This window comes from Natrix helvetica, assembly GCF_964273705.1.
Source record: "Natrix helvetica genome assembly, chromosome: 5".
Taxonomy (NCBI): domain Eukaryota; kingdom Metazoa; phylum Chordata; class Lepidosauria; order Squamata; family Natricidae; genus Natrix; species Natrix helvetica.
In genome coordinates this window covers 89785701-89810028 of record NC_138551.1, presented here as the reverse complement: position 1 = coordinate 89810028, position 24328 = coordinate 89785701, and the positions used below count along the sequence as shown (strand labels likewise).

At 44.8% G+C, this 24328-nt stretch overlaps 1 protein-coding gene across 1 annotated transcript in view; it reads right to left on the bottom strand.

Moving 5' to 3' along the window:
- The window catches only part of CHST3 (carbohydrate sulfotransferase 3), a 66367-nt gene extending 42709 nt beyond the window's left edge, over positions 1 to 23658 (bottom strand). Inside the window, exon 1 of the mRNA XM_081956491.1 lies at positions 23129 to 23658. The gene's annotated coding sequence lies outside the window, so the exon portion shown is untranslated. The remainder of the gene's footprint in view (positions 1 to 23128) is intronic.
- Positions 23659 to 24328: the final 670 nt, after the last annotated feature.

Here is a 24328-nt window from a genome sequence, read left to right as displayed (position 1 = left end):
GCAGCGGCGTGGAAAACATAGCCGCACACACGCCCTGCACAATTACAGCCCAGAGCAGGACCTAAGCCCCTTCCTCCCTCGCAGGAACACTTTCCTTCCATTACGAAGTCTCCAAGGCTAATTGTACGAGGTGTGTGTGCGCACCTATGTTTTTTACGGCGTGGAGCCATGGAGACGCTCCGCGCGGTCATTCCGGAACCCATCCGCGGGGATTTCAAGGAACGTGAGGTGGAGTCTAAACTTTAGAGTTGCACTGGTCTCAACGACCCCTGTGAAACGGTCGTTCAACCCCAAAAGGGGTTGCGACCCACAGGTTGAGAACCACTGAATTAAGCGAACTAATTGTCTCCTGCAAACTCCACTCCCCTTTAGCTCCTCTTTTGTTTCCTCTGGAAGGGGGCCCTTCATCGTCCACCTGTGGCCTTACTCCCAAGTTGACCCTGTTTTTAGCTGTTCCCTTCGTCTGGCAACTCTGCTCATACGCACACTGGGAACAGGCTCCAGCTGTTCGTCTGCCCCACTAATGTCTGACTCTGAAGGCAACTGATAACTGGCATATGGCCCAGGCCCCCTCTCTGCCTCTGACACAGAGCCCCCATCAGAGCCTTCCCCAGACTCCAGGACTGGCCCATGTTCCTCCCCAACCTCCTCACTGTCTAAATCTGCTGCCAGCTCTGCTGGCGGTCCACAACACAACCCAGGGTCATCTGACCCCCCCCCTTTGCCCCAGTCCCAGCCAGCTTCCAACAACCAAAATTAATGGAGGAAGCCCAATTCACTTAATGATCACATGACCATCACAAAAAAACCCCATCATAAAATCAGGCGCAACTCACTTAACCATCTTGCTTAGCAATGGAAATTCTGGTCCCAACTGTAGTCATAATTCGACAACTACCTGCAATATGTGAATACAAAGTATAGGTAGTGTCTCGGCATACAACTTCATTTAGTGACCATTCAAAGTTACAATGGCATTGAAAAAAGTGACTTACAACCATTTTCCCACACTTATGACCATTGCGGCAAACCCATGATCAGGTAGTTAAAATTTAGATACTTGACAACTGACTCATAATTATGACGGTTGCCATGTCCCGGGGTCACGTGATCACGTTTCGCAACCTTCTGACAAGCAACGTCGATGGGAGAGACAGATTCACTTAACAACCGTGTTGCTAATTTAACAACTGCAGTGATTCACTGTAGCAAGAAAGGTCATAAAATGGGGCAAAACTCACTTAAAAGAATGTCTTACTTAGCAACAGAAACATTGGGCTCCAACTGTGGTCGTAAGTCGAGGACTACCTATAAATGGATTCTTGTTGGTTTGTAAGTGGACCCTCCTCCTGACGCTCAAAATTGTTTCTCTGGCAATGCAATTACAGGTCCCAACAACAGAGTCCTTCTCTCTTGCAGCTGTGTGCTCTCACAATCTTGCCTAATAATTATAAATTAGCATTTCTTGCCTTCCCAGGCAGAAAGTGTGGGCTAGTGAGGCGGCTGTTCTTTTGCCAGCCTGGGAAAGTGGAAAGGATCAAGTCAGTTCAAAAAATAACCAAGTGAGGAAAAAGAGAGGCTGTCTGCAGCCTTGTGTGTCTGTATATATATAGAGAGAGGGGGTCATGCAACAAGACAGGAAGTGTCTTTCATTGACAGGATGAGTAAGAAAACTGGGTGGGAGGGGGAAATATCCAGTGTTTGAAGCTCTCCTTTCCCAAGGCGATTCTTGAACCAAAAAAAGATCCGAGTTATGGATTATTTATTCACACACTTTTACCCACCATCTATTTTTTAAATGACTGAGAACAGTAACATGCTAAAAAGCAAGTTCGAGTTGATCTTTAGCTAGGATTCCTCCCTACTCTGATATTTCTCAACCTGGGCAACTTGAAGAAGTGCACATTTCATCCAGAGCTGGTCTGCTGCCGGTTTGGAGCCATTCGGGCAAACCAGTAGTTCTGAGCAGCGGCTGGCCCCACCCATCTGCCCCGGCATTATCACGTTCTATATTAATTGCTGTGTTTTGGAAGCCGCGCACATGAAAACGCTCACATTTTCGGTTCTGGGTGAACCAGTTGTTACTGTATCTAACATCTATGGTGGGATTCAAATTTTTTTTACTACTGGTTATGTGGGCGTGGCTTAGTGGGTGTGGTGTGACTTGATGGGTGTGGCAGGAGAAGGATACTGTAAAATCTCCATTCCCTCCCCACTCCAGGGGAAGGATACTGTAAAATCTCCATTCCCACCCCACTCCAGGGGAAGGATACTGTAAAATCTCCATTCCCACCCCACTCCAGGGGAAGGATACTGTAAAATCTCCATTCCCATACCACTCCAGGGAAAGGATACTGTAAAATCTCCATTCCCACTCCACTCTAGGGGAAGGACACTGTAAAATCTCCCACCCCACTCCAGGGGAAGGATACTGCAATATCCCCATTTCCTCCCGATCAACTGGGACTAGGGAAGCAGAGAATAGATGGGGGCGTGGCCAGTCAGAGGTGGTATTTATCGGTTCTCCAAGCTACTCAAAATTTCCACTATCGGTTCTACAGAACTGGTCAGAACCTGCTGAATACCACCTGTCTAATGCCCACCTCTGACTTCATCTCCCAGAATTCCCCAGCCTGCTCTAGTCTGTTGCATTTTTCTTGCCTGAATCTGGTGCTGTTGATAAGCTCTGAACAAATTCTGATCTGGTATCTAACAAGGAGGGAGAATTCCCTGCTGAAACTGACAGGTGTTTAAACAGTTGGGAATTGATTTAGCCTTTGAATACAGAATTGGGATCTCTTGGGAAACAAGAAAACATTTAAGAAAAGTTTGCGAATTCACATTTTTTTGGGTGCAGTAAACAACTGCTGCTTTTCTAAAAATGTTTCATATCTACATATGTTTATTTCTTCTTTCCAACTGTATTATTGACACTTCTTTAGTTACATTCGCTGGCTTTGTATTGTTTTTACCAAATCTTCTAATGGTTCATCAATCACTACTGTAACTTAGTTCATTCTACCTTACTAGTTCCCTTTTTTCCTTCCCCCTTTCCCAAATTTCTCAAGAGAGCTTTTACAGACTTCACGTAATCTGTCCAAAAATTTGACAATTTGAGCCTGGTTATTTGTGGCTTGAATGAGAACTGTAGATTGATTTGATTGATGGTCATTTTGTTTGTTTTCTTGGCTATTTTGTGGTATTCTCACATCTTCTTCAATGCCAAAATTCAAAAGCATTGATGTTTTGCTCTTTCAAAGTCCAACTTTCTGTTCCGTAGAGTATCATAGGGGAAACAATTGCCTACACATTTCTGAATTTTGTAGCTATAGACACAAGCAGATAATGTGACAATCCAAAGTTTATGCTTCCCATTATCATAGAGCCGTGATGGCAAACCTATGACATGCGTGTCACAGGAAGCTGTCGCCCCAGATCAGCTCTACCACAAATTGTGTGCGCATCTCCCACCGTCCGTCTGGTTTTCAGGTCTCTGCCACGCATGCGCAGGGGGATGGGGCGTATATGCAGAGGTCTTATGTGCATGCACAGAGGGTGGTTGTGCATGCATGTGCAGAGGTCGTGCACACATATGTAGGTATGGGACACACGGGGGGTCACACATGCATGCACGGGAGTGAGGCACATGGGGGTTGAACATGCATTGCATTATAGGTGCGTGCGCGCTTTCAACACACAGCAACAAAAATGTTACCCATCGCTGTCATAGAGTATCAGCAAATGGATAATCTTCTTTATGCTTGACAGAATTTGAATAAAAGTAAACCCTTTGTAGTAATTTGGCTTGTTTTCAAACATGTATGTGACAAAGACTGTTTGGCAGTTTTACTTTTCATGCTTTTATACCTGGGGAGGACAACTTACAGTTCCCATACTCTTTTGTGCTGTCTCAAAACAATCTCCTTTGATGGGGCCAACAGGTTTGAGATAGAAAAGCCATTCAAGTAGACTACTCCTAAGGCTAAGAATCGTCCCTCCCCAAATCCCTAAGGGGAAAAAAAAAGATATCTCAACCGCAAAGATTTGTCCTGCCTACTTCCTGCCTCCCTTCCAAAATATTCTATTTTTGCCCTGGCTGCCCCCGCCCCTCTTCCTCTCTGGCAATGTTGCCCATCCCGAGATGAATGGATGATGAATTCTTCAGAAGGATGACTGGTACTTTTTTTATATTTCTTGGCTGGACTGGGTGAAATCTGCAGACATGCTTGTCTGTCTGAGTAGACCGAGCCTGCCAACTTTCAGATAAATGGCTCCAAGCCATTGTGAGCATGAGTCGCCTGGAAAGTTCGTGAATTTTCAAAAAACTTAATTCATTTCCCTCCCCAAATGCTTTTTTTGTAATACTGTTAGAAAATTGTCATTCAAACCTGAAATTACCTAAGAAGTTAGTAAAATTACAGAGCAGATGCAACATTTGGCTGGAGGGAAAGCATTTACATTTGCATTTTAGAAGGGGATGATTTACCACATTTTTTGGAGTATAAGACACACCTTTCCCCCCCCCAAAAGAGGGTGAAAATCTGGGTGCGTCTTATACACTGAATAAAGGATTTTTGGCCTCCAGAAACCCCACCCCCTTCACCAAAATGGACGTGCAGAGGGTTTGGAAGGCCTGCAAAGTGCTCTTGGGCGCTGGGGAGGGCAAAAACAAGGGAAAAACGGGCTGTTTTTTGCTCGTTTTTGCCCCCCCCCAGACCTCAGGAGCACTTTGCAGGCCTCTCAAACTCTCCGCGTGCCCCGTTTTTCACAAAAAATGAGGCGTGCAGAGGGTTTGGGAGGCCTGCCAAGTGCAAAAACTTTAAAAAAATTACCTCTTCAAAATCTTGGTGCATCTTATACTCTGAAAAATACGGTATTTCAATTTTTTTGGCTACTTGAATGATACATGTGTACACATCAGACCTAAAAGCTTCACAAAAAAACACATATCTTGTTCTGAAAAATACGTCATTACATGACTGAGAGGAGTAGGGTTCAGCGCTATGCTTGTTAAATAAATAATATAACATCTGGGTTTTTTAAAAGTCAAAGCCCAAAACCCCCCGAGGCAGTGACTGAATTAGAATGAACCAATAATCTGATTTGATCTACTTCACGCTTTGTGAGTCCTATATTCAAATATGATCTCTAATGGTCTAATCTTCTATAGCGCTTTATATGCTTCATAATATAGATAGTCCTCGATTTATGACCACAATTGAGCCCAACATTTCCACTGCTAACCAAGGCAGTTTTTAAGTGAGTTTTGTCCCATTTTACAATCTTTTTTTGCCAGTTATTAAGTGAATCACTGCAGTTGTTAAATGGATCGTGTGGTCATTAAGCGAATCTGGCTTCCCCCATTGACTTTGTTTGTTGGAAGCCAACTGGGAAGGTTATAACTGGTGATCATACGATTCCAGGACAGTGCAACTGTCATAGGTACATGCCAGTTGCCAAGTGCCTGAATTTTGATCACATGACCGTGGGGATGCTGCAACAGTCGTAAGTGTGAAAACTGATCGTAAGTGAGTTTTTTTCTGTGCCACTGTAACTTTAAATGGTCACTAAATGAATAATTGTGAGGACTAACCATATATAGCAGTGATGCTAATGTTTTTGTCGAGGAGTGCCAAAAGCAGGGGGAACATGAGGGGGGTCACATGCGTGCGTGCCCACATCTATAATGCAATACCCTCCCTCCACACATACGCACACAAGCACCACCACCCCGCACATGTGCTCAGGCCTCCGGAGGGAAAAAACAGCCCAACGCGCAAACCGGAAGTCCATTCCCGAACTTCCGGTTTGCGCGTTGGACAGTTTTTCGCCCTCCCCAGGTTTCAAGAGGCTTCCCTGAAGCCTGATAGGGCGAAAACAGCCCAATGGGGCCCACTGGAAGTTTGAGAACGAACTGGAACTGACAGGGCAATGCCTTGTGTGCCCTCAGAAACGGCTCTGCGTGCCACCTGTTGCACGCATGCCATAGGTTCGTCATCACGGATATATAGCAATATTTTTTTCTAGGAGTCCTCAACCTCTCCATATAGATCAGGAGTCTCAAACTGGTGGCCCATGGGCTGGATGGATCATGCGCAGGCCACACCCAACCCAGCTCCGTGAATGGGGAAAACCGTTGCATAACATCACATGATGGTAATATGACATGGCGAGTTTGACACCCGTGATTTAGATGGAAAGGAATCAGAAATTCACTGGATTCTACTTGTGAAAGCTAGTAATTGAATTGAGTCTATTCTTGGTTTTCAGATTGTGAATCAATGATATAAACCAGTGGTAGTCAACCTGGTCCCTACCGCCCACTAGTGGGCGTTCCAGCTTTCATGATGAGCGGTAGGGGTTTGCTGTAACTCTGCTTTATAAATTTTATAAAGTAAAGTTACTTCCCTACTTTATAAATCACCATTACTGTGGAACCAGTGGGTGGTTAGAAAAGTTTAATAGTTCCAGAAATACAAAAGTCGGCAGTAGGTATAAAAAGGTTGACTAACCCTGATATAAACAGTAGTACCAAGGATTAATATACTTGCATGGCCCAGCGATTGGAATCACAATCTACTAAACCGTGGTTTATCAAATTAGCTGGGTTCTCATAATATGCTAAGCCAGGAGTGTCAAACTCAAAGCCCACTGGCCAGATCCGGCCCGTGGGATACTTAGATCTGGCCCACGGTGCCACCTTGAAAACAGTGAGGAACTGGTCCACGGTGCCTCTTTGTGGCCCTCCCTAGCTCCGTTTTTGCTGGAAGAGTGCTTGGGCCACCACAGGTGCCCCAGACTCAAGTGATGTCGTGCTGACCATGCCCACCCAGGCCATACCCACCCCGTCCCCCAAAGGTCAACCCTGATGCAGACCTCAAAGAAATCAAGTTTGACATCCATGTGCTAAGCCAAAAATGAACAGGCTGCATTACACATCCAACCAATGCATGCTGCTATACTGGGGATCTCCTTAGTCCAATTATCTCTTCCTAACTTCATACCCTTTTAATCTGGAAATACCCACTGATTTGAGTATCCATGGTGATCAAGTCCATTGGCCCTCTTCCTAAAAGCAATCTTTAAGGATCGAGATAAAGCTGTGCCTTCTCTGTTCCATGAGTATGCAATTGCATCATATAAAAACGGGGCCCAGTTTCAGACTGAGCACCCGAAGAATATTTTTATACTGCATGTTAAAAAGCAAGTTTTAAGCAGGAGATTTTGAAACGACAAGGTAAATGTTCAATTCTGCAGCAGGAAACCAGGGGAATGGAACATTCAGAGCCCAAAGACAGGACCTCTGAATTTCTTTCCCTTACAATATACTACAGAATAAATAAATCGTGCTAAATAAGGTAATATTGTATATACAAGATTACATGTTTAATTTGTGCAGTTCAAATTTCAGAGAAAGCTGAGTTGGTTATTCCTCAGAGGCCTGAATAGAGGGTTAAGCAATAGGAAATGCAAGATTTAAAAAACAATAGCAATAAAGACATTTTATGCTTTAGAAATCTGAATTAATTAACACTAGCTAATAACCCGGTGCTGCCCAGGTATTTATTTATCCTGTTAGGAATGTAAGCTAACAGTTGGGTCAGCAATATATAAACCAGGATGGTAGTACTGTAGCTTTAAGTACTACTGTAATGTGATTGGTTGCTGTTACCTCAAGCAGCCATAAGAGGGAGCCAGAATGATTGTTAGCTCTCTGTCTGTTAGATGCTGATGCTGATCTGCTCTGAGTGTTTTGGAAGCTGGCTGTTAGAAGTTACCTTTACCTTTACCTTTATTTCGATTTTTATACCGCCCCCTCTCCCCAAAGGGACTCGGGGCAGTGTACAGACAAATGAAATAGATAAAATAGACTACAAACATGCAAACATAAAAACATAGAAGAGGAGGCAATACAACACTGTACAGGTAAAGCAGATAAAAACAGTATATCAACAATCCTAAAAAATACCCAATTAAAATTACCCAATTAAAATATATCTGCCAAGAGGTATAATAAGGTTATGAATGGTCCAGGCCGGCTAAACGGAACAGGTGAGTCTTCAGTTTTCGTCGAAAGGAGAGAAAGTCGGTGGTGGTTCTGATATCGGGGGGGAGGTCATTCCAGAGGGTTGGGCCCATCACAGAGAAGGCTCTACTCCTAGGTGTCACCCGTTGGCACTGCCTAGTGGACGGCACCCGGAGGAGCCCCTCCCTGTGGGAGCGAATCGGTCGCAGGGAAGTGTGTGGTAGGATGCGATCCCACAAGTACCTAGGTCCTGAGCCATGGAGCGCTTTAAAGATGGTGATTAACACCTTGAAACGCACCCGAACGACCACAGGCAGCCAGTGCAGCTCGCGCAGGAGCGGTGTTACATGGGAGTACCTAGTACTCCCAAAAATAGCCCGCGCGGCTGCATTCTGGACTAGCTGCAGTCTTCGAGCGCGTCCCAAGGGAAGCCACATGTAGAGGGCATTGCAGTAGTCCAGCCGAGACGTCACCAGTGCATGAGTGACCGTGCGTAGGGCATCCCGGTCCAGTAGGGGGCGTAGTTGGCGCACCAGGCAAACCTGGTGGAACGCCCCCCTTGCCACGGCTGCCACATGGTCATCCATTGACAGCCGGGCATCTAGGAGGACGCCCAAATTGCGCGCCCATTCCACAGGGGGCAATTGCTCGCCCCCTATGGTCAGCGATGGAATCAACTGACTGAACCGGGGTGCCGGTAGCCACAGCCACTCAGTCTTGGAGGGGTTGAGCTTGAGTCTGTTGTCCCCCATCCAGACCCTGACGGCTTCCAAACACCGGGTCATCACCTCGACAGCCTCGTTGGGGTGGTCTGGGGTGGAAATGTACAGCTGCATATCGTCAGCGTACAGATGATACTCCACCCCAAAACCACGGATGATCTCCCCCAGCGGCTTCACATATGCGTTGAACAGAAGGGGCGAGAGGACCGACCCCTGAGGCACCCCACAAGTGAGTGGCCTCAGAGTCGACCTCTGCCCCCCTGCCAACACACATTGTGTCCGGTCGGAGAGGTAGGAGCCGAACCACAGTAAAACGGTGCCTCCAACTCCCAAGTTGCCTCCAACTCAAGTTCCATGATCTATTGTAAGTTTTGCAACTGCTAGCAAACTTTGTGTACTGGACTGTTTGTATAATTATGGACTATGTTATTTGGATTATCCCTTAACTGAAAGACATTGATGACTGACTGTCTTATCCGTGTATGACTTGGACTGTTTGATGGACTCTGATACCTCTATTTCCATGAAAGTAAAAGCCTTTAAACTGCAGTGTCTCTGTATGCTGGTTTGTGTGTTCTCCAACACAACTCTCACAATGCTTCTCTGAACGCACTCTTACTTACCATATCCCAACCCTCCTTCCATGAATGTCGCTGCAATTTCTAATGTTGGATTTTCCCTCTTACTAGAGGGAGCCCTCTCGTGGAGTACTGTGAAGCCATTATCATGGCAACTCCATAGCGCTGTACAGTATAAGCCATTTTAAGGCAGTGCGGTAGAAGCCGTTTTAAGGCACAACAGGCTCTTAACAGAACACACACCCTGTTAGGGGTGTCTTACCCCCCCCTCCCCAAAATCTGTTTCCAGAGAGTAAGTAATCTGTGCACCAACTTTGGTTGAAATTGCTCGAGGTGTTCCAGAGTTATGCTGGAACATACACAGACACACACAGCCAGATAGATTACATTCTTTGTTATAGAGAAGGGGTGATTGACTTACTCTCCAAAGCACCAGAGGGCAGGACAAGACGTAATGGGTAGAAGCTTGTTAAAGAGAGATCCAACCTAGAAGTAAGGAGTTTTTTGACAGTAAGTATAATCAAAGAAATAGTTTGTCTTCTTGGGGTTGTGGTGCTCCCTTCGCTGCAGGTTTGCAAAAATAAAATGGACAACCATTTGACTGGGATGGTATAAGACTCATGCCTTGAATAGGGGTTAGCCTACAAGACCTCCAAGGTCCCTTCCAGCCCTAGAATCCTGCTCTATGTTCTAAGATCAGCAGATGTCCTCTATAATAGTGAAAGCTGTGGGTAAACTCTTGACATTTTCTTTTTATTTGGATCACAGGAAGTCAAACTCTGGGCCATGTTTGTTTACTGTCTACCAGCTGGATTGCGCATTCATACAATGTGTTTATTCAGCTCAGCTGAACGCCTAGTAGGTCAGCTGTTTAAGGTGCTAAGCCTGGTTACTGTTAACCTTGGTGAGGTTACCTGAAGTTTGGCATGCTGGGCGAACTAACGGATTTGATTAGTTTATGATCTATTCTAGGGTGAAATTGGAAAGATGGGCTACTTCAATAATGAAGTTTAGTGCGCTGTGCAAACCCAGTTTTAAGTTTTCCTAAAACCCTTACGCCCTCTTTGATAAGTCTCTGGGTGGCCTAAATATATTGACAAAGTGCTAATGAAGCAGCTGCAAGCTTCAAAGTTATACAGATGATAACTCAGAGGTGTCAAACTCGCGATGACAGGTTGTCATCATGTGACGTATCGCAACTTCCCCCCCTCGCTAAGCCGGGGGTGGGAGTGGCCAATGCGTGATGCATCCGGGCGGCGGGCCACGGGTTTGACACCCCTGTAATAACTAAACCGAAGTATGAAATATGATCAGACTTTGGAAATTTCTAGATTTCTATTGACTGGAGAAAAAAATTGACTAATTCAGGTAAACATGACTGATATCCATTAGTTAAACAAAAGTTGTATTTGCTACAATCATAGGCTCTGTTTATTAAGTTAAAACTGATATTGCACTCTGCTTTCCTATGTAACACGAGTAGCTAGTGTAACAAAACATGTTTTATAGTATCCCAAAACAAAATGTGGCACACTTGTTTCTTGGATATAATAATTTTAGCAAAGGGGGGGGGGGGGAACTTGTGTAAATTTTGTTATCAATATTCAGCTTAGGAGTTGAGATGCTGTGGACACATGGACTCGATCTTAGCAAAGGCCCTACTTTTAATCTGTTTTATTAGCCAGCACTCTACTATCACTTTACCACAACATTTTTTAATGATGTTGTGAAGACTTGCGAAGATTGTTTGAGGGGTTTTCAAACCTTTTCAGGCCTTTTTATTAAAAAGAGGGAAACCTGGAACACCTGAGCAAGAGGGGTTTCTGAATGTCTCCCCCCCCCCAAAAAAAAATTCTTATGAACTTAAAAAACTTAGAACACAGAACAAGGAGTAATAGGGCGGGAAGGGACCTTGGAGGTATTCTAGTCCAAATCTCTGCTCAAGGCAGGAGACCCTATACCAGTGATGGCTAACCTTTTCCAGAAGGAGTGCCCAAAGAGAGAGAGAATGCGTGCACACACACACGAACCCCCAAAATGCAATGACTTGTCTTCAGGTTGCTCCATCATTGGAGGCTTCTAAGACAGACATTTGTCTGAAATGGTATAGACCAGGGGTGTCAAACGTGATTTCATTGAGGGCCATATCAGGGTTGTGTTTGACCTCAGGGGCTGGGGTGGGCATGGCCAGCTTGACGTCACTTGTGTCAGGGGCGTCTGTGGTGGCCCGAGCACTCTGCCAGCAAAAATGTACTCCTGAGCTTTATTTTAATCCGCAACTGCCTCCTGTCACCCTCTGCCAGTGAAAACAGAGCTCGGCCGTCGTGGATCATAACGGAGCCTGGGAAGGCTGCACACGGCCCTCCTGAGCTCCGTTTTTGCAGAGGCGCTGTGGGCCGGTCCTTTGCTGTTTCTAGGGCAGCCCCATGGGCCAATCTAAGCACCCTAGGGGCCAGATCCGGCCCCCTGGGCCTTGAGTTTGACACTGTTATTCTGGTTGTCCTATGATGAGATTGGTTTTATCTTTCCCAACTTTCAGTTTCATTACTAGGCCTACATTTTGATTTCCATCTCTCTAGGGAATCCAACCAATCAAATTATGAATGCAGTGAGAGAATTAAGCGATCCCTCTGATAAAAAGGCAGGGGTTTGGTGGTTCCTTTTTTTGCTCCTGATTCAACAGCATTTCTAAACATCCCTATGCCTCATGCTAGCCAAGCAGCATTCAACACAGTTGGGGGTTGCAGGTAAGGATAAAACAATTTTGAAAGAATTCCTGGGTTAACAAAAAAGGATAGGTAGATATAAATTCCCAGGGGACCCATCAACTCAGACTATATATATTTAAAATCAACTTTAGAAATTGGGTTACGGTCAGTCCCAGAGCTGGGGATATCAATGGGAAACATGATTTCTCTCTGCTTTCTTTCTGATCATCAGACATGATTGGGGAATATATTGCTCAGCTGTGAAGAAGCCTGATCACAGACTTTTATCATCAAAGACTCCATAGCTACACCTGACTTTTGTTCCTTTGCTTTCCTTTCCCTTACATAAAATAAAAGAAACTTTTAAAACATCTTCCCCACTGCGCCTTCTTCTCATGCTTTAACAAAAACAGTATTCCCAGGATATTCTGGTTTCAAATACTGATTTTTTTTAAAAAATCTATATATATATATATATAAAAGTAAAATACCACTCATGCATCGTCATGAAATCTCCAGAACTGTAAAGCCTACAAACTTGATATTTGGCATGTATGTTCCTCTTGGCTTCTAGGTGCTTGCTAAGAAAGGATTTTTTGAAATGACCATCAGATCATCAGTATTTCTTATATTATTATTCACACACTCTGATGCTAAGGAGTTAGACATTCTACTACCCCTCCCCACCTGAAAAGAATTCTGTTTCAACTGCCACTTGGGCGTGGGTATGGCCAGCGCATGAATCATGCGGCTTGCGGGCTGGGAGTTTAGACATTCTACTCCCCCTCTCCACCTGAAAAATACTCTGATGCGAAGGAGTTAGACTGAAGGAGACAAGGGGATAAGATGGGAGAGGCTTCTGTGAGGCAAGCCTGAGGGAGAGAAGGGGGAGAGGAGAGGATCAGTGGGACCAGCCTGAGGGAGAGAAGGGGAGAGGAGAGGCTGATTGTAACTACTCATTAATTTTCAAGCTGTAAATGTCGATTAATCAAGCCCAATCACATAGTTTCATAGTGGAGCACGAGTATCCAGGTAGTAATTTTAATAAAATAAATTCCTTCTCTTCTGTCCAGTAAAAAAAAAGTTTATTTGCAGATTGCTCTTTTGGATGAAGCAGTGAAGGGGGGAGAGTGAAGGTGCCAGTCTTTTCCCACCCCTCTGCTAAAAGCCCAGAGAAATCGCTGAATGGGGTGCCTGTTCATTCAAACTATTTGCAATCTGCATTTGCTACTCTTTTAACCCCTTAAAGGCATGTGCTCTTTCCCCCCCCCCCCCTGCCGTTCCACCAGCCCTCCAGAGGCAAAGATCAGAATTAAGAAAAACATATTTCATGTAAATCAATTCTTTTGTCATGATGAATATCCCAGAAAGCATCTGGCTGAACATCTATTTCCCGGAGTCCTTTTGCCCATTTGCAATCTACATATCTACTCAGGTTTGTAAATCTTACCAGGAAAAATTATCCTGTTTTCAAGATCCAAAATAAATCTTCCTAATTTGTAATTGGTAGCGGCAACTAGTCTTAATACTGTGTCAGAATAATGGCTTACAGAGTTTTTCCCTTGATGCTAAAAGTAGGATAAGGTAAAAGTAAGGTAAACGTTCCTCTGCACATGCCTGCTAGTTGTTCCCAACTCTAGGGGCAGTGCTCATCCCCGTTTCAAAGCCAAAGAGCCAGCGCTGTCTGTAGACGTTTCCGTGGTCATGTGGCTGCATGACTAAACGCCAAAGGCGCACGGAACGCTGTTACCTTCCCACCAAAGTGGTCCTTATTTTTCTACGGTACTTGCATTTTTTTACATGCTTTCGAACTGCTAGGTTGGCAGAAGCTGGGGTAAGTGACGGGAGCTCACTCCGTTATGCAAAGCTAGGGATTCAAACTGCTGAATTGCTGACCTTCTGATCGACAAGCTCAGCGTCTTAGCCATGAGCCATCGTGTCCCTTTGACAAAGTAGGATAAAATACCACAATTTAGACATGTACAACACCCCATTCTGCTGAGGGATGAATGAGGGATTTATGTTGGGTAATGCTTCAGAATACTAACAGGAATATTCGCAGAAGTCCTCACATGCTCTTACAGAAAGAGGTCCCGTGTGTCTTTTTTCTCCAGCCCAGTCAGGTTGCAGCAATCAACAATGTCAACAGAAGTCAAAGCTTCCAATCATAGTGGCAAAAGTCCAAACTGCAAAACTAGGGATGAAACGTATTCAAACTTCAGTCAGCCCCGTAGAGGAAGCCTGTCAAGGAGCTTAGCTGGAACATTCATCCTTTTTCGCCCATTGCAGGATTCCAATGAAGACAGAATTGCACAACACTCATTATGGGGAAAAGTTGGGGAATGAAGAATGATGCAATCCATGGATGATTTTGAGTGTGTCCTCTGTTCCATGGCCAGCCCCGCAGTCTGGATCATAACACTTTGTCTCCTATTCAAAAACAAAGCTGCAAGTTGCCAATAGGTTTTACTTGCTAACAGGGTGAATTTGATTTAAATCAAGTCGATTTAAATCATGATTTAAATCATGAATTAAATGACTAGAAAAAAGGCTTGATTTAAATAAACTCAGTTTAAATCATAATTTTTAAAGAAAACGACCATGTTTCCCTGAAAATAAGACAGGGTGTTGTAATATTTTCGGGGAGGCCTTATTTTAGCGCATGCGCTCAAAAGCCTAATTGGGCTTATTATCCGGGGAGGTCTTATTTTCAGGGAAACAGGGTATCTTTAGGTAGATGAAGCGCCAGAGGAGACGTCTAGAGAGCAGGTGGAGGTCCTCACGCTCCGAGTCTGACCGAACACAGGTAAGAGCCTGTTTACGGACTTACCTTGTGGCATTGAGAGCGGCCAAACGTAGACATTGTGCCGCTCTTATTGCGTCTGCGGATAACCGCCCTGCCGCCCTGTTTAGGGTCACCCGCTCCCTCTTGGTGCAAGAGACGCGGGGGGCACCCTTACAGGGTAGAGCAGAGGAGTTTGGAGAATATCTGCAGAAGAAAGTCGCTCAGATCCGGAGTGGATGGGCCCCCTCCAGTGGTCTGGATGGGCCGTCAACAGTGAGTCTTGTGAGTCCACTCTGGGAGGAGTTTGAGTCTGTTGCCTCCGAGGATTTAGACAGGTTGCGTGGAAGGCTGCGACCCACCACATGTTCATTGGACCCGTGTCCCTCCTGGCTGGTACTGGCATCCTGGGAGGTGACACGAGGCTGGCTTCTGGGCCTGGTGAACGCCTCGTTGGGTGAGGGATCCTTACCTACCGTCTTGAAAGAGGCGGTGGTGAGGCCCTTACTCAAGAGGCCTTCACTCGACCCAATGGAGCTAGCTAATTATCGTCCAGTCTCCAACCTCCCTTTTTTGGCGAAGGTTGTTGAGAATGTGGTGGCGCAGCAGTTTCCGCGTCACCCCGATGAATCCGATTATCTAGACCCACGCCAGTCCGGCTTCTGACCCGGGCACAGCACTGAGACAGCCTTGGTCGCGTTGGTTGATGATCTCTGGAGGGCCAGAGATAGAGGTTGTTCCTCTATCCTGGTCCTATTAGATCTCTCAGCGGCTTTTGATACCATCGACCATGGTATCCTTCTGCGCCGGCTGGAGGGGATGGGAGTCGGAGGCACCGTGTTACGGTGGTTTGACTCTTACCTCTCCGGCCGGATGCAATATGTGTTGACAGGGGGGCAGAGATCGACCCCGAGGCCACTCTCTTGTGGGGTGCCACAGGGGTCGGTTCTCTCGCCCCTTCTGTTCAATGCATACGTGAAGCCGCTGGGCGAGATCATCCGTGGTTTTGGGGTTGAATACCATCTGTACGCTGATGATACGCAGCTGTACATTTCAACCCCAAACCACCCCAACGAGGCTGTCGCAGTGATGTCCCGGTGTCTGGAAGCCGTCGGGGTCTGGATGGGGGACAACAGACTCAAACACAACCCCTCCAAGACTGAGTGGCTGTGGCTTCCGGCACCTCGGTTCAGCCAGCTGACTCCATCGCTGGCCATAGGGGACGAGCTACTGCCCCCTGTGGAATGGGCGCGCAATTTGGGCGTCCTCCTAGATGCCCGGCTGTCAATGGATGACCATGTGGCAGCCGTGGCAAGGGGGGCGTTCCACCAGGTTCGCCTGGTGCGCCAATTGCGCCCCCTACTGGACCGGGATGCCCTACGCACAGTCACTCATGCGCTGGTGACGTCTCGCCTAGATTACTGTAATGCTCTCTACATGGGGCTTCCCTTGGGACGCGCCCGGAGACTGCAGCTAGTCCAGAACGCGGCCGCGCGGGTTATCATGAGGAGGTCTAGATACTCCCACGTAACACCGCTCCTGTGCGAGCTGCACTGGCTACCTGTGGTTTTTCGGGTGCGTTTCAAGGTCCTGATTACTATCTTTAAAGCGCTCCATGGCTCAGGACCTAGTTACTTGCGGGATCGCATCCTCCCACATACATCCCTGCAGCCAATCCGCTCTCACAGGGAGGGCCTTCTCCAAGTGCCGTCCACTAGGCAATGCCAGCGGGCGGCGCCAAGGAGTAGAGCCTTCTCTGTGATGGGCCCAACCCTCTGGAATGACCTCCCCCCCGACATTAGAACCACCTCGGACTTCCGCTCCTTCCGACAAAAATTGAAGACTCACCTGTTCCGACTAGCTGGCCTGGCATGATTATAAATGTTACATCTATGAACTCCTGGTAGTATATTCTCATCTGGTTATTTTAAGGGTAATGTTTTAGTTTTAATTGTTTTTAGGGCTTTTAGCCTCATATTTATTCTTCTGTACAGTACTCTTAATTTTAACCTCCTCCACATACATACATATATTTATAGTTCTATTTATATTTGTATTTTATCTGTGATTTATTGTGGACTGTACACCGCCCCGAGTCCCTTTTTGGGAGAGGGGGCGGTTTAGAAATGTGAATAAATAATAAATAATAATAATAATAATAATAAGATCTTTACTCCAAAAGCATTTTATTAAAATAAATTTAATAAAAAAATTTAAAAATCTGATTTAAATTTTAAAAGTCCAATTTAAATTTTGAAAATCTGATTTTTTAAAAAAGAAATTTAAAAAAATTATCTATTTTTATCCATCCTGCTTGCTAACCAAACATTTTTTTAAAAAAACCTTACAGGCAGGTCCAGCTTACTGCTTCTCTTTTATCATTTATTTCTATGCCATCTTTTATATATAATCCAAGGTGATGAATATCCCTAACACTCTTTCCTCCTTTTGACCTATACTTCCAGACTCATTCAATGAGATGGGAAGGTATATTTCCACAGCTTGCCTCAGCGTTCCTCAATGTCTGCCAGATCTGGGCTGCAAAATTCCAGAGGACAAGAGTTGCAGAGAATTCTAACCCAGAAACATTTAATGTTCTCATCTAGTGGTCATCTGCAATTCTACAGACCACATCAAGCTGTTTACCACATATTGCATCACGGCGATTCTCCTTAATTTCTGCATGGGACGACAGACCATTATAAAAAGTCTTATGCATTTAAACTCATCGACATGGTCAAAGGAACACTGAAACCCAGCCTATCAAGTTGGAATGAATATGGTGGAGAATAGATGAACAGATCTGCAGTTGAATAGACAGGAACAATTTGAAAAGAAAAGTAGAAAAGATCTAAGCCTGAAATTAGAAGGTTATTTGTTAAGATCCTAAAAACCAGTTATAACTATCATAGCCATCCTGCCTCAATAAATTGGTCATAAATAATCAGTACATACTAAGATTTTCTTGGTAGGATCAACTCCTCTTTCTCCTAAAAGTAGGGGGATTACAACCTCATATATGCATGATTTCTCTTATGCAAACTTTGCTGTTCTCAATACATTACTTCTACAAAATAAAGTTTACCCAAAAAATTGTTATTAGTTTTGTTAGGTTTTACACAAAGGTTTTGTTGTATTGATAATACCAGGGGTGGATTCAGCCAGTTCGGGCTGGTTTGGATGAACCAGATGTTAATTTTACATCTGGTTCGCTGAACCAGTAGTTGCAAGGACTGGATGGCCCCAACCACCCCGCTCCGCCCTTCCCAGGAGTCTCCAGGCAGCCTGTTTTGGATACCAGGTAAGTGCAGGGCTTGTGTGGAGGCTCTGGGAGGGCAAAAAACGAGCCTCCGGAGGGCCTCTGGCCATTTTCACCCTCTGGAGGCTCAAGGAAGCCTCCAGAGCTAGGGTAGGGTGAAAACGCCCTCCCACCACCGTGGTGCAGAAGGCAAGTAGGCCATGCCCACCATGACCATGCCCACCCAGCACCCGGGAAGAGAACTAGTTGGTAACTTTTTTCAATCCCACCCCTGGATAAATACCTCATGCAAAAATTAAATATAACTGTATTATGTTGTTGAATTGAATTCCCAGGGTTGATACTTTTTGGCTCTAGTCTAAACTCTAAAATGATGTTAGAAATTCTAGAGACATAGGAATATATAAAATAACTTAACAGCTATATCAGTATCACAATTGCACATTAAAACAAATTTGTGCAGCAGAATTCTTGTTCTCCATTCCCAGAGGAATTTTGCTAGATACATGCTAGAAGGAATTCATAATTACTCTAGGAGTCTGGGTCTACAATTACTCATTTTGGGGACATACCATGAATGCACATGATAGAATGCACAGCATTCTAACTCATCTCCAATTGTGTGTGGGTCTTATTTACAGATAATAGGCAGGGATTCAAGGACCCATGTTATTTAATAAGTAATTTTCCTGAATTAACTAATGAAGGTGTTAGGAAAAATTCCAGTGACAGTTATCAGAAGTGGTATTCAGCAGGTTCTGACCAGTTTTGGAGAACCGGTAGCGGAAATTTTGAGTAGTTCGGGAAAACCGGTAAATACCACCTCTGACTGGCCACGCCCCCAACTATTCTCTGCCTTCCGAGTCCCAGCTGATCGGGAGGGAATGGAGATTTTACAGTATCCTTCCCCTACCACACCACACCCACCAAGCCACACTCAGAGAACCGGTAGTAAAAAAAATTGAATCCCACCACTGACCGTTATATATATATATATAAATCACATGCTACCATATACTTAAGGAAATCAAGGATCAGATTCTTACACCTTTGCAACAGGCTTTGAGATTTCTCTCTTTTGGGTTGGAAAATTTCTACATTATCAGATTCGCTCAGTTTCAAGTAATTGACCTTGTCAGAATCAGCTCTCACCCGTGTTATTGCTGACTACATCCATGTATGTGGAAACATGACTGTTTCAAAGTTAGCATAACCACTGGGCACAAATCTTTTCAACTATTCTGTCACCCCCATCTATTTCTTCCCCATCTTTAAAGAGATGTACATTTTTATTGCATTATGCAATTTTGGGGAAAACCTAGGGGTTTTTTTATGGTCATGAAACAATTCCACAGAAACAATTTAAGACTTTCCCCCTTTCTCTTTCGTTTGCATATCAATGTGTATATTGTGGAGAACTCAATTTTGAGGTTTACAGGAAGAAAAATGAGCATATAAAGCACCTAGCTCCAAAACAAGTAGGGGGAATCTGAAAGGAAATAATGCAAGAGATACTATTAGAGGCACATTCTCACCATCCTTTGTTTCCACCAGTCACCAAATTATGGTCTTATTTTTCGTTCTAGTGAATTCGTTTCAATTAAAAATCACTGTTAAAGGAAAATGCTTCCTAATGCCAAAGGTATATGCTGTTGTCTTTCCCTCCAATAAAGACTAATTTTTACACAATCCCAGGATATACATACACACACACACACACATTAGAGTTGCTTTAAATGAAATCTGCTAGCAATTTGAATTAGTATGCGGTTTTTAGCTTTAATGAAGAATTTCTTTTTCAGAAGAGCATCATAAAAGCTTGTTGTAGAAATGAAATTGCACATGATGTAGTCCAAAGTTGAAAAATAAAGAACTTCTGTCTCTTAATTTTTAGGCCTACATATCCTTGGTGATTTCCAATCTTTCCATCAAATGTTTGGCTTTCATAAAGTTCCATTATAGCATTTATTTTTATTTTGTTTCTTTATGTCTCACTAGTTGTCTCCCACTTCTCTCTGGAATGTGGGTGTTATTTGTTTATAGACAACTGCACAACAGTCATCTCTTTTTTATACTCCATATATACTTTGATAAGTTAATAGTGAAGGTACTAATTTAATGAAACTCTTTTTTGTATATCATTCTACATTCATCTGCAAAAGACCGATCTATACTTTGGATTTTTTTGCATATTTTTTAAAAAAATCTCAGTAAAAAGCAATTATGAATGAACGTAGATAAGAATTGGAAACTTTTGAAGGACTGTAGAACAAAACGAACATTTACACATTTCAATACAGAGCTTACTGTTTTGTAACTCTTATAGTTCCCTACTATTAGCAGAACTAGGAACTACCGTATGCACTTAGGAAAAGTAGCAAAATCATATAAAATAAAATAGAACATACCTTTTTTTAACATATGTGCATATTGTAAGTTTATTGTAATCTTCATTTCTGATAAAGAATTGTGCCATAAGATTGATGCTATCTTCTATGATACGCATTTTCTTTTCATTGTGCTTACGTATGATCCTATAGAAGCTTCTAATGAGCACGAGATCTCAAATCATCACTGAATCCACACAGCAGACCAGCCACGTTAAGGTAAGGAACAGACTCTGAAGACATAGTTCAGAGAAATCAGCAAAAACCTTCCACAAAATTAGGCATCAGGAGCTTGGAAAAGAGATGCCCTAATTCACTAACTTGATATGCAAATTAAATGAGTCTTTTTAACACTAGACAAAATCTTACCATGCAATTTTCTTTTAATTGTTCTCTGCATCTACAGTTTTCTGCACACCAAAAGCTAGCACGTCAGGTAGAATAGTATTAAGAAACACTTGATTAATTTTTAGTGTTTAATATATTTTGATGCCTGGCAATAAAATTCCACGATTACGGGTATGCGATACACATGAATCCCGGGTCAGTTTCTAATGCATATATAAAACAAGAATCACGTGATTTTTGTACAAAGCTTGCTGACAAAATTGATTTTTAAAAAAACTATGCTATTTCATGACCATTCCATTTCACAACAATTCCATTCCACAATTTTAGGTGATCTTTGAAGATGGTATATTGACTATAGCTTTTTCCATGAAGCAGTTGGATGAACTTTGAGTAGTCAAGTTTACAGCCCGTGCTGTCCAAGGATATGCGTTTGTGACACAGTTGGGAACTAACAAATGCACTTGTGAATGGATGGAAATTAACCAAGGAGAGAAGCAACCTAGAACTAAGACATGTCCTGACAATGAGAACAATTAATCAGTGTAATGGCTTGCCTTCAGAAGTTGTAGGTGCTCTATTACTTGAACCTTTAAAAAAAGAGAGACTGGACAGTCATTTATCTGAAATAGTATAGAGACTTCTGCTTGAGCAGGCGGCTGGACTAAAACACCTCCAAGGTTCCTTCAAATGCTGTTATTCTGTTCTGTTCTGATAAGCTTCATATAGATGCATTCCATTTCTAGGTGGAAATGTGTATTGTTTAGGGGGAAAAGAAGGTCATCCCATGGAAAGGCATTCTGCATATAGAAACCCACTAATTTCAATGAAGACTACATATGAGCAGCTCTGGGTAGTTTATATATCAATTGCGTTAAGTGCAAAGCAAAATAATTGGCTCAGAGGTTTTCTCCTTGTCACCCTGCTCTGTGTAGTCTTGAGAAACAAACTTCTGCTTTACCCAACCAGTTTTTTACAATCATCACCCCAATTTCCCAGACGCTTCCTAATTTAAAAGATTTCATCTAATTTCAGAGCATCCTGGATTGGGAATACTTTGCATGGCACGTAACCTCACCCCCTGCCCCAAACAAATCAACCTAAGTGTCCATCACTTCCATCATGTTTCAAGATTTGAACAATGGGCCCTATCCAACAAAATGAATTTCAATGTGGAGAAAAGCAAAGCTTTACATTTCGGCAGGAAAAATCAAAGGTATAAAGTACAGATTAGGCGAGACCTGGCTCAAAAACAGTGAGAGAGACCTTGGAGTCTTAGTGGATGATCATTTGAATATGAGCCAGCAGTACGCAGCAGCAGCCGCCAAAAAAGCTAATACAATCCTGGGTTGTATAAACAGAGGCACAGAATCAAGATCACATGAAGTATTAGTACCGCTTTACAAAATCCTAGTAAGAGCACACTTGGAACACTGCAACCGATGTTGGTCACCATACTACAAAAAAGATGCTGAGGCTTTGGAAAAAGTTCAGAGAAGAGCAACTAAGATGATCAAAAGCCTGGAGGTTAAACCATATGAAGAAGGTTTTGGGTCTGGCTAGTCTAAAGAAAAGAAGAATCAGGGATATGATAGCAGTATTCCAGTATTTGAGGAGCTGCCACAAAGAAGAGGGAGTCAAGCTATTCTCCAAAGCACCAGAAGGCAGGACAAGAAGCAATGGGTGGAAACTAACCAAAGAGAGAAGAAACCTGGAATTGAGAAACTTCCTAACAGTGAACGCTCCATCACTGGAGGTTTTTAAGAAAAAACTGGACAGTCCCTTGTCTGGAATGGTATAGGTTCTCCTGCTTGACCAGGGGGCTGGACTAGAAGACCTCCAAGGTCCCTTCCAGCTCTACTCTATTCTCAGATGAAGAGCTGGGTCAAAAATAACCCTGGTTTATTTCTCTCTTTAAGAAAACTAGAACAGAGATTGGTTGTCCATGATGATGTTGGACCTCATCCAGTATTATTATTAGTATTATTATAACGCATCTGCTTAAAAGGGAAAGATTTCGACTCGGGCGTTCATCTTCCTGCAAAACTTGGCGAGGGCTGCTTCTCTTATCCTTTTTCCCCTTTCCAAGGAAGGGAAGAGGGGGGGGGGTATCAATGCCAGGATGCACTGGTGCGCGCGCCCCTCCCTCTCTTCCTCCCGACTCCAGAGAGCAAGCTAGAAACCCACCCCTGAAGCACAAAGCGACCCCCACCCTCGCCATCAAGAAACAAAAGAGCGTGAAAGGGGCGGAAGGACCAGGGCGCACCCGGTTGCCAAAGCCCGCCCGGCGCTCCAAGAGGCGCTTCTCCAAGCCTTACCCCGCTTGCCACGCCGCCTCCTTCCCGGGAAGGTCCCGCGTCGCTCCCTGGACGCCTTTCCTCCCCTCACGGGGACGAGCGGGACCATCCGCTCCGGGCACTTTCTATCCACCGCCCTCCTCCTGCTTTCACCGACGGGCAGGCTCCCTTCCTTCCTCGCCCTTGCAGCCCGCTGGCAAGGCTGCCGCAAGTCCCCGGGGTACGGGAGGTCAGGCGTGAGGCTGTTCCCCCGGCGGGGAGAGAGAGCGAGAGAGCGCCGAGCCCTCCTCCTCCTCTTCTTGGCTGCCCCTAAAACGACGCCCCCGGTCCTTCCCCGAAGCCTTTCCCGCGGCGCCTCGACGGAGCCCCGCAGCGGGACAAAGCGCTTGCCAGGCCGGCTTAGCGCGCAGGGAAAAAAGAGGCTGCCTCGGGCTGGGAGAGTTGGCAAAGTGCTGGCAAAGTGAGTTGCCGCCGCCGCCGCCGCCTTCTCCTCCTCCTTTCCCGGCTCTCGCCGTTCCCTCTTTCCCTTTCTCTCTCTCTCTCTCTCTCTCTCTCTCTCTCTCCCTGGCTGATGTAGACGGAGGCGGGGGGAGAGCGCGAGCCGAGCCCCACCCCGCCACTTCGCTCGCTCTCGCTTCTTCTCCTCCTCCTCCATCTCCAGGGAGCAGCTAACAAGGGCCCTTCTGTTGCCTTTTGTCCGAGGCGCTCGCGGGCCCAAGCGCGCCCCTTGCCTCCCGAGCGCTTGCGCGCCGGGGGTTGCTTGGGGGGGGCTTCTCGGCTGCCTTGGAGGGCTTCTTTCGGCGGGGCGAGGGAGGAAAAGGCCGCCTCTTGCTTGCACGCCGCCCTTGGGAATTCCGCGGGAAGTGCGGCGGCCGAAGCCGTGTGGGGTGTGGAAGAGTTTTGGGATAGGGGCTCGGCTAAGACTCGGGGACTCCGCCTGGTGCTCTCGCTTGTACGGTGTTCCTCTTGGTGGCCCATCTTTTCAATCAATCAATCAATCAATGAGAATATAGTTGGAAGCTACCTTGGAGGTCTTCTAGTCCAACCCCCTGCTCAAGCAGAAGACCCTATGCCATTTCAGATAGGTAGTTGTCCTGTCTTTTCTTTAAAAAAAAACCCTCCAGTGATGAATTCATTTCAGCAAGAACAAATTTCTACATTATATAGGGGATAGGTATAGAGGACCTTATAGGGACGCGGTGGCTCAGTGGCTAAGATGCT